This window comes from Myotis nattereri (genome assembly GCF_964212035.1).
Source record: "Myotis nattereri genome assembly, chromosome: 15".
Taxonomy (NCBI): Eukaryota; Metazoa; Chordata; class Mammalia; order Chiroptera; family Vespertilionidae; genus Myotis; species Myotis nattereri.
The window spans coordinates 39,998,080-40,008,735 of record NC_138090.1 but is presented as its reverse complement, the minus strand read 5'-3'; the positions used below and the strand labels follow the sequence as shown (position 1 = coordinate 40,008,735).

At 45.0% G+C, this 10,656-nt stretch overlaps 1 protein-coding gene and 1 pseudogene across 2 annotated transcripts in view; one reads left to right on the top strand and one right to left on the bottom strand.

Annotated features, from left to right (window-relative positions):
- The first annotated feature begins 2,903 nt into the window (after positions 1-2,903).
- Positions 2,904-3,252, top strand: LOC308530590 (eukaryotic translation initiation factor 1-like; annotated as a pseudogene). Its single transcript has one exon. The product of its transcript is annotated as a eukaryotic translation initiation factor 1-like (transcript).
- Positions 3,253-3,793: 541 nt separating this feature from the next.
- Positions 3,794-10,656, bottom strand: part of SELENOV (selenoprotein V) — a 34,317-nt gene continuing 27,454 nt past the window's right edge. Inside the window, 1 exon segment of the mRNA XM_081106731.1 lies at positions 3,794-8,438. The gene's annotated coding sequence lies outside the window, so the exon portion shown is untranslated.

The window sequence follows — 10,656 nt, the reverse complement described above, 5'->3', positions numbered from 1 at the left end:
GACTTGGGAGAGCAGTTTTGTTTTTTTTAACATATTTTATTGATTTTTTTACAGAGAAGAAGAGAGAGGGATGGAGAGTTAGAAACATCGATGAGAGAGAAGCATCAATCAGCTGCCTCCTGCACACCTCCTACTGGGGATGTGCCCGCAACCAAAGTACATGCCCTTGACCGAAATTGAACCTGGGACCCTTCAGTCCGCAGGCCGGCGCTCTATCCACTGAGCCAAACCAGTCAGGGCAAGGGAGAGCAGTTTTAATGGAGCCATAAAAGTGCCGGGCCCTCCTAAAGGACAGCTGTCAGAGGCTCCCCACAGGGTAGGGTGGCCATTGCCCAAGTCCCAGGACCTTACACTGGGCCAGTGGTCAGGGATGAGTGCCGATGCTGCCTGGCAGGGTGCGGGTTCTGCACCGTTTCCCACAAAGCGCCAGGTCAGGAGGCTGGGTGGGTGGGGTGGAGATGTTCCTGGTTCTGCTGGCTCTACAGTGTGAGGTGCCATGGGACTCGCCCTGACGTCACCCAATAAAATACCTATGACTCAAAAAAAAGAAAAGAAATGTAGGTTGTTTCCATATCTTGACTATTGTAAATAATGCAGCAATAAACTTGGGGAGCAGATATCTCTTGGAGATCCTGATTTCAATTTCTTTGGGTATATACCCAGAAGTGTGGTTGTTGGATTGTATGATAGTTTTATTTTTTTAATATTTAAAAAAAAACACAGAAAAGTACATTTAGAATAGAAGCAATACTGTATTTGTGTACATGCTATGTGACATGGGTACAAGATTAGAAATAGAGGCTCTGGTCAAGATGGTGGTGTAGGTAAACATGGTACTGGAATCCTCCCATAACCACATAAAAAATACAACTAATCTTAAGAACAACCGTCATTCAGAGTCTGAAATCCAGCTGAATGAAAGTCCTACAACTAGGGAATTAAAGAAGAAGCCACATTGATACTGGTAGGAGGGGCGAAAGCCTTGGAATGGGGCGGTCCCACATCCAAGTGTGGGAGTTTTCAATTGGGAAGGATATCTTGGCTACAGAGGTTCCCCCAAGGAACAAGGTGTCCCAGGCCCACACCAGATACCTCAGCCCAGGGCTCCAGTTCTATGAAGAGAAGTCCCTGTAACTTCAGGCTGTAAAAACCAATGGGGATTGTGGCTGAGTGACACAGAGGCTGCTGGAGTTCCAGGAAGTTCCTTTTAAAGGTCCTACACGTGGACTTACTTGGACTCACTTCCTCTGAGCTCCAGCATTGGAGAAGCAGCTTGAAAGGAACCAGGGATATTTGGGGAGGAACTAAATGACCTGGCATCAGGGCATCTTTCTTCCTGACAAAAATGTTGCAAGAGGCCATTACACCTTTGATGAGCCTTACCCCTACAGAGCAGTCAGGCAGGCAGCATATCTGAGTCTCCATCAACCTGGCTCATGCTGTTTGCTCTGCCCTAGTGATTCCCTGAGACCTTTCCTCATCCAACTTGTGGGCTTATCCAAGGCTTTTTCACACAACCTGCTTCTCTTGTCCCATACTTTGCACTTTCCTAAAATTTCTCAAATGAGCAGCATCTAGCCTCTGGATACTCTCTACCTCTTGCTAAGTGACCCCAGGCTGAGCACTAGCAGCAGCCTACCTTAGTTCACAACTTGGCCTGACTGGGGCATCTCCAAGCCCAATACAAGTAGCAGCCATCTAAAGATTGCTCTGTAGCTTGTACCAGAAAGCCCAGGCAGGGCATAGGCTCTGGCTGGCTTTGCACCTCCAGAAGGCCCCATGGCCAGTACACTGGGTGGACATCTTCATATCATGTCAGATTACAATCCTACTACTTCCACGAGTGACACATTCAAGGGGTAGATTCAATGAACATCAAAGCCCCACTGAAGCAAGTCCTTCTCTGTAGAATGGACTCCTGCACAGAAGCTCTTCTGCTGTCATAGCTTGTCCTCACAGCCAACTGGTCTAGGGCAGTGGTTGGCAAACTGCGGCTTGTGAGCCACATGCAGCTCTTTAGCCCATGAGTGTGGCTCTTCCACAAAATACCATGTGCGGGCGCACACGTACAGTGCGATTGAAACTTTGTGGCCCATGCACAGAAGTCGGTATTTTGTGGAAGAGCCACACTCAAGGGGTCAAAGAGCCACATGTGGCTCACGAGCCACAGTTTGCTGACCATTGGTCTAGGGGGGTCAATCCCTCCCAGTCATGCAAACAGTAATCAAGGCTCAACAACAGAACAAGGCACACAACCCACACAAGGGCGCACCTAGAGTGCCCAGCTTAGGTGACTGGGAAGTCTGTGCCACTGGGCCCTATACTACACAAGGCCACTCCACCAACAATGGGATACTTAGCAGCTCTACCTAATACACAGAAACACACATAGGGAAGCAGCCGAAATGTGGAGACAAAGAAACATGTCACAAATGAAAAAAGAGGAGAAATCTCCAGAAAAAGAACTAAATGAAATGGTAGCAAGCAAACTATTAGATACAGAGTTCAAAACAATGGTTATAAGAATGCTCAAGTAATTTAGTGAGAACTTTAAGAACTCAGTGAGAACTTCAACAGCATTAAAAAGGACATAGGAAGCATAAAAAAGAACCAGTCAGAAGTGAAGACTACACTAACCAAAATGAAGAATATTTCACAATGAATCAACAGTAGGGTAGAAGAATCTGAGAATAAAGTCTGAAATTTGGATATGAGGAAGCAAAAAACACCCAATCAGAAGAGCAAAAAGAAAGAAGAATTGCCCAGTGATTGAGCTGCCCCAAGGACTCAGCAACTTTCCCCTTGAGTCCTCCTTACTTTCCGATGATCTGTCCCTGCTGCCTGTCTTCTCCTGCCACAGCCTTCCACAGGCCATTTCCACCAAGGGAAAGGAATCATATGGTATGTCTGCTATCCAGAACCTCCACTCTTTTGACCTCTTTGCTGATGCAAGTAAGGGTGGTGGTCTGCTTCCTGCTGGCACTGAGGGTTATATCCACAGAAGAATTCAACAGAGAAATGGCAGGAAGATCCTTACTACTGTCCAAGGGGTCATTGATAATTATGATAAAAAGAAACTCATGAAGGCAAGAAGGCCTGAAATGGGCTGTAATTGAGCATCTAAAATACAGAGAAGTAATTAAGCTGCAGGGTGACCAGAGCAAGAACATATGCAAATTCCTTATAGAGGTTGGACTGGCTAAGGAAGACCAGCTGAAGGTTCGTGGGTTTTATGTACTTTTGGCTCACTGAAGCTTAAGTGAGGATTTCTTTGCAATGAGTAGAATTTCCCTTCTGTCCCCACAGGTGCAGGTGTTTTCTCAAGGATGCTTATCCTGCTGATTGTATCTAGAGGTTAATTTTAGTTCAAGCTGTTGTTAGAATAAAAGCCTAAGGAGGCAGGTGAACAGGACTTTTTTGGCTCTTTATGCCAACTAGCCCCTTAGCCTCTCTTTCACAGAAACGTGTGTCAGAGTAATCATTCATCTGTTGTTCAGGGTCTGCTGGTCAGACCCGGCAATGGGGGCATAGGGAACATAGTCAATAATATTCTAGTAACTATGTATGGTGCCTGATGGGTATGAGATTTTTTGGGATGATCACTTAGTAAGTTCTAAACCAGGGGTGGGCAAACTTTTTGACTTGAGGGCCACAGTGGGTTCTTAAACTGGACCGGAGGGCCAGAACAAAAGCATGGATGGAGTGTTTGTGTGAACTAATATAAATTCAAAGTAAACATCATTACATAAAAGGGTACGGTCTTTTTTTTTTTTTTTTTAGTTTTATTCATTTCAAACGGGCCGGATCCGGCCCACGGGCCGTAGTTTGCCCACGGCTGTTCTAAACTTACTAAGTGATCATCCCAAAAAATCCTATTCTATTTTCACTGGGGTATACACCTGATGTTAATATAATAATAAAAAAATTAGGAATACATGGGAAATAATGTAAATGCTCATCAAAGTGTTCCTGGTTAAATAAATTATAACATAACCACTAAATGGAATAAAATACATCTCTTAAAAAGAATGAGGAAATGTAGTGGTTTAGAAGGATCTTCAAGATATGTTCTTACTGAAAAGGCATACATAATATGCCAACCTTTATAAAGAAATGAAAAGCCACCCTAGATTTGCTGTGTATACATTAGGAAATTGAAAAGAGGTACTATGCTTATATAATAAATGGCTAATATGCAAATAGACCGAACAGCAGAACAACCAGGAAACCGAACAACCAAACAATTGGTCACTATGATGTGTGCTGACCACCAGGTGGTGTGTGCAGAACATGGAGGCATTGGCCGCGGAGGTATGGTGGGGCAGGTAAGCAGAGGCACAAGACCAAGGCAGGGCACCGGTCGCTGTCATCAGGGCGAGCCTCTGGTGGTTACTGAAAATTCTTTGCTCCTGCATGCTGCAATGCCAGCACTGCCACTCATACCTGCTGCTGGTGACTAGCGCCGGACCCAATCACTCAGCGCCATCAGTGGGTGCGAGCAGCAGCTGCTGGCCCTGATCACCCCTGAGGGCTTCTCCACCTCCCCCTGCTCCTGAGGGGTGATCAGGGCAGCAGCTGCCATTTGCACCCACTGCTGGCGCTGGCCCCAATCGCTCCATGCCATCAACAGGTGCAAGCAGAGCCGGGGTTGGCACCATCAACGCATGGGAGTGGCAGCAGCCAGGGCACGGCTGCCAGCAGACAGGGGACCAGGGATCACGGAAGGAGGGCCTGGGCAGAGTCACAGGGTATGGGCCGAGACTGCCCCTGTGCCTACCGTAGCCTCATGACCAAGTTCCTTTCGAGGTGCACAAATTCATGCACTAGGCTTGCAGTATAGAATAACTGTAGGATGAATTTCAAGAAGCAAGAATTCTGGGCCAAAGGTACTTATTTGAAATTTGAAAGTTACTTATAGGAATTGTTATGTTGTCCTCCATACATGTCCAATTTTGCACTCCCACCAGCTGCCAGGAGCCGGTCCATCCTTGCTGTTTCAAGGGACCTGGCATATATGGCATACTGTTCTTAATATGTTTGCTCACCTTCTTGGCACTATGTGTTTCAACCAAGGTCACCTCTCTGAGAAAGGTTGTTTCCCCAGGTAGGGATTTTCCCCTGAAGTTAGGGAGGGAATAAAACCCCTTAACTGCCAGGCGGGTAATTAATCACTAACTACGAACAATCATGCTTAAGCTACATAATCTTTACTCCCTGGAACGGAGATAAGAAACGCCCTAACCTTTGGAATAGAGATTGATAGGATTGGAATCAACTGGTATAAATACAGATGTAACAAGACAACAGGACACAGAACCTAGACACAGAACCCACACAGAACCTAGAGACAGACAGAAGAACTTCGCTGGAGAGAACATGGCAAAAGATCCTGGACAGAAACTGGCCACAGAACCTAGAGACAGAACCTAGCAAGAGAACCTGGCTGAAGAACCTAGAGAAAGAATCTGGCTATAGAACCTGGATAGAATATGGCAAGAGAACCTGACTAGAACCTGGTGACTGAACCTGGCTGGAGAGCCTGGACAGAACCTGGCTGGAGAACCTAGCGAGGGAACATGGCTACAGAACCTGGCTGGAGAACCTGGAGAACCTAGCAAGAGAACATGGACACAGAACCTGGCTGGAGATCCTAACCAGAACTTCGCTGGAGATCCAGACCAGAACTTGGCTGGAGATCCTGGCTAGAGATCCTGGCTAGGCTGCTGATCAACTAAACGCTGTCTCCGTGTCATTCCTTCTTCGCCGACTCCGTCCACACCTTTGGGGACCCCTGGACCTGCTGGGGTTGGACCCCAGCAACCAGCAACTGAAGGACATGAACATTTTCTCACAGCCTAGCCAACATAGTAAGCCGTTAAATGTCTGGGTTCTGCCAATCTATCTAGTTGAAATATTGTAGATCAGTTTTAATTTGCTTTTCCCTTGAGTGAAGTTAAATATTGTTTCATATAAAAGTCATATATATTCCCATTTCCATGAACTATAAGTTCATATCTTTTTTTGATAGAGAATCATCGATGATTATGGTTCCACTTATTTATGCATTCATTGGTTGATGCTTGTAAGTGTCCTGACCTGGTATATAGTGATATGAGATGATAATTAGCTTGTGCTGTGAGTTATGAATATTTTTTCCCAAATTGTCATTTGTCCTTGGTTTTTCTGAAAGCCCTTTGACATGGAGATTTTTGCTTTTGCTTTTGTTTCCTATTTTCTTTTAAACCTGTAAGATTTCTAATCTCAAAGTTTTCTCAGTGTGTTTGTATGGTTTCTTTGTTTATATTTGAACCATCTGAAATTTATCCTAATGTATAGTATGAGATAAAGATTTAAAATTTCTTTTTTTATGGCTACCTGGTTACCCCAACACCAGTTACTAACTTGTCCACATTTTCTCAACTAACTGTTTAAAGATGTCCTCACCCTGCTATCCTACTATGTCCTATAGATCTTACACTAGCCAAGGTTCTTGGGAAACCAGGGTTCTGGCAGGATTGATGAAGCCTTATGGGGGATCTGAAGTGGACATTCTGTGTGAATAAAAAAGAAATCTAAGAACTCAAAGCAACTCTTTCATCATTGATGTTTCTATCTCTTTCTCCCTCTTCCTTCCTCTCTGAAATCAATAAAAAGTATTTTTTAAAATATATATGAGATGAGTAATCAAAGAAATGCAAATGAAAACAAGGAGATGACCTTCACAACTAGTACACTGGCAAAATGCAGGAAGCTGGTGGTGGGGACGTGGGAACTCAGGAACCCCATGCACTGTGAGTGAAAGTCAGCCTGGGACAGCCATTCTGACTGTCCTGTCCAGCTCTCAGAAGTAGTGGACTACACCTGCTCAGAGAAACTCAGGGGGGTGTTTAAACATAGGGGGATGCTTGCTCAAACAATAGGGTAGGTACCTCAGTTTCCAGATTGAGACCTGGAAACTCACATAAATCACCCCATTATGTTGCCAGCCCACATCACACAGGCTATTCTCCTGTGTCTGAGGACCAGAACCACAAAATTGCTTTCCTTAACTCAGTGGCTCCGGGAATACTTTCCGATGACTCAGTGGCTCTGCGAACTGAAACTATAGATAACCTTTAGAGCAGCGGTTCTCAACCTGGGGGTCACGACCCCTTTGGGGGTCGAACGACCCTTTCACAGGGGTCACCTAAGATCATCAGAAAACACATATATAATTACATATTGTTTTTGTGATTAATCACCATGCTTTAATTATGTTCAATTTGTAACAATGAAATTGGGGGTCACCACAACATGAGGAACTGTATTAAAGGGCCGCGGCATTAGGAAGGTTGAGAACCACTGCCTTAGAGATTATTAACTTTGCTCAATTTTGCTTCTGTAAAACTGCTTTCGCAAGATAATTCCACATTCCAATGTCTAGCAGGTTGTGGGTTTTGCCTTTATAAGCTGGCTACTGCTCTCACTCAGGCGCTACAAGATTTGGAGAGCATTTGCCCCCTCCTAGCTTCCGGCTTTGAAATAAATGTGGCTCCTTAATTCAACTTCTTGAGGCATCCTTTTGTGATTCGCGGGGTACATTACAATACCTAGAAGCTCCTGGGGCGTCCCCATGGCTGCCTTGCAGGGGTGTGCCCTGTATGGAGATGAAGATTTGCCCAGACTGAGGAAGCTACCAAGCAGACGCCCCGGGTAGGCCTGGTCCTTTGGAGCTTCCTGTACTTACCCTCTACTGTCCCCTGTCCCCACATACAGTTTCCTGACACCAGGCCCTAGCCCATAGAGTGCCCTCTGCATACCTCAGATTTCTGTTGCAAATTCTATCCAACATTTATTTAGCAAATGCACTTAGCCAGACCCTGTTCTGAGCACTGGGATAAGGGCTGAGGGTGAAGATGTTCCTGCCCACAGGGAGCACAGTGGTCAGGGCAGAGCTGCCTGTCGCAGCCAAGGGATAGAGAATGAGGTCCAAGCTCATAGGACATCAGGGAAGGGGAAGGTCACTAACTAGGCTCAGGAAGCTTTCTGGGAAAGAATACAAGAGGGTTGGGCTGTGAACTATGGGTAGGAGTTCATGAACCCACAAAGGGCAGGGGTGTCTGGAAGGACAGTGAGGGAAAGGGGTTCTTGGTTTCCTGGGTTTCTGCAGCAAACCTGGGGAGCAACAGGCCTGGCCTTATACTCACCCTGCCCTTCCCTCCCCCACTGGGCTGACCGTTGGAGATGCTGTGAAAATTGCAGCAGGTAACTTCCACAGACCTCAGGATGGAGTGCAGTGACCGAAGACACAGTAAGAACAGAACACTGGGAGACGGGGAGAGAGATTCTGTATTTTCTCCTTCTCCCCACCTGACCCCACCCCAGCCCCAGCCACCATCAAAAAAGGACCTGACCCTGAGGGCAACATTTCAGCCCTTCTCGTCATCCGGCTGAGGTTCCTAAGATGGGGAGAGAGGAGAAAAAAAAATTTTAATAACAATAATGATGACAACAACTCCATAAGCGTTTCTATCAAGCTTACTGTTTGTCAGACAACATTCTAATACTTTCCATGGGTTACAATGCCCACTCGTGTCTCCTTGCCATTTTTCAGACACATTCCCATCACAGGGCCTTTGCACATGCTGCTCTCTCTGCCTGGAATACTTTCTACCCACATGGTTTGATCCCTTCTTTCAAGTGTTGGCACATCACCTTCCTACTGAGGTCTTCCCTGACCACTCAATTTAGAGTTGAAAAACCTTCCAGCACTCCCCATGCCCCTTTCCTGCTTTACTTTTCTTCTCACCACTTATCTCCTTCTAAAATGCCTTCATTGGCCTATGTGTTGGTCATTGTCTGTCTGCCCCATGAGAATGTCAGTGCCACTAAGGCAGGGGTTTGCATCTGTTTTGCTCACTACTGTTTCATCCTTAAGGCCTAGAATCAAGCACATAGTAGGTACTCAGTAAACATTTGTTAAAAATATGAAATCCAATGAGGTAAAAGCTATCATACGTAGTTTCTGCTTTACCGACAAGGAAACTGAGGCACAGAGAGGCTAGGGTATTTGCAACAGCCAATAAATAACAGAGCTGGGATGCAAAGCCAAGCAGCACAAGAACAGGCATAGAGACAAATGGAACAGAACAGAGACCCCCAACCCAATATGCTCAATTAATATTTGACAAAGGAGGCAAGAGCATACAATGGAGTCAAGGCAGTCTATTCAACAAATAGTGATGGTAAAATTGGACAGGTATATGCAAGGAAATGAAACCAGACTACCAACTTACACCATACACAAGAATAAACTTAAAATGTATAAAAGACTTAAATGTAAGTCACAAAACCATAAAAATCCTAGAAGACATAAAGCAGTAAAATCTCAGACATCTCTGTAGCAATATATTTTTTAAATAATTCTTTATTGTTGAAAGTATTACATATGTCCCCTTCTCCCCCATTGACCTCCTCCAGCCGCCCCCAGCCCCCACCCCAGGCCTTCACCACCCTGTTGTCTGGGCCCATGGGTTATGCATATATGTACACACGTTCTTTGGTAGGTTACCTCCCACCCACCCACTCTCTGCCACCTTCCCTCCTAGATTCCGCACCCTGTGCTATGTCTTGTAGCAGTATTTTTGACGATATATCTCCTAGGGAAAGGGAAACAAAGGAAAAAAAACATATGGGAGTACATTAAACCAAAAAGCTTCTGCACAGCAAAGGAATCCACCAACAGCCCTAGTCGGTTTGACTCAGTGGGTCCCAGGTTCGATTCCGGTGTGTTTCTCTCACATCGATGTTTCTCTCTGTTTCCCTCTCTCTTCCACTCTCCCTAAAATTCAATGGAAAAATGTCCTCAGGTGAGGATTTAAAAAAAAAGAACCTGCCAACAAAATGAAAAGGAAACCCACTGTGTGGGAGGACGTATTTGCTAATGATGCATCTGATAAGGGCTTAATTTCCAAAATGTGATAAAGAACTCACACAACTAAAAATCAGGAAGACAAACAGTCCAATTGAAAAATGGGCAAAGGGCCTGGTAGGCGTGGCTCAGTGGTTGAGCATCAACCTATGAACCAGGAGGTCATGGTTCGATTCCCAGTCGGGGCACATGCCCAGGTTGTAGGCTCCATCCCCAGTGTGGGGCATGCAGGAGACAGACTATTAGTGATTCTCTCTCATCACTGATGTTTCTATCACTCTCTCCCTTTCTCTTCTTCTCTGAATAAATAAAAATATATTTTTTTAAAAAAGGAAAGAAAGAAAAATGGGCAAAAGACACTTCTCCAAAGTGGATATACAGACGGCCAATAGACATATGAAAAAAAAATGCTCAACATCACTAATCACCAGAGACAAGCAAATTACAACCACAATGAGATATATGCCAGAATGGCTACTGTCAATAAATCAACAAACAACAAGTGTTGGTGAGGATGTGGAGAAAAGGAAACCCTAATGGAGAAAAGGAAACTATTGGTGGGAATGCAGACTGGTGCAGTCACTGTATGAAGTTTCCTCAAAAAATTAAAAATGGAAATGTCTTTTAACCCAGCAATCCCACTTCTGGGAATATATCCTAAGAATCCCAAAACACCAGGATAAAAGAAGATGAAAAGAATAGCCAAAGAACATATATACATCGCCCATGAATGCAGACAATAATGT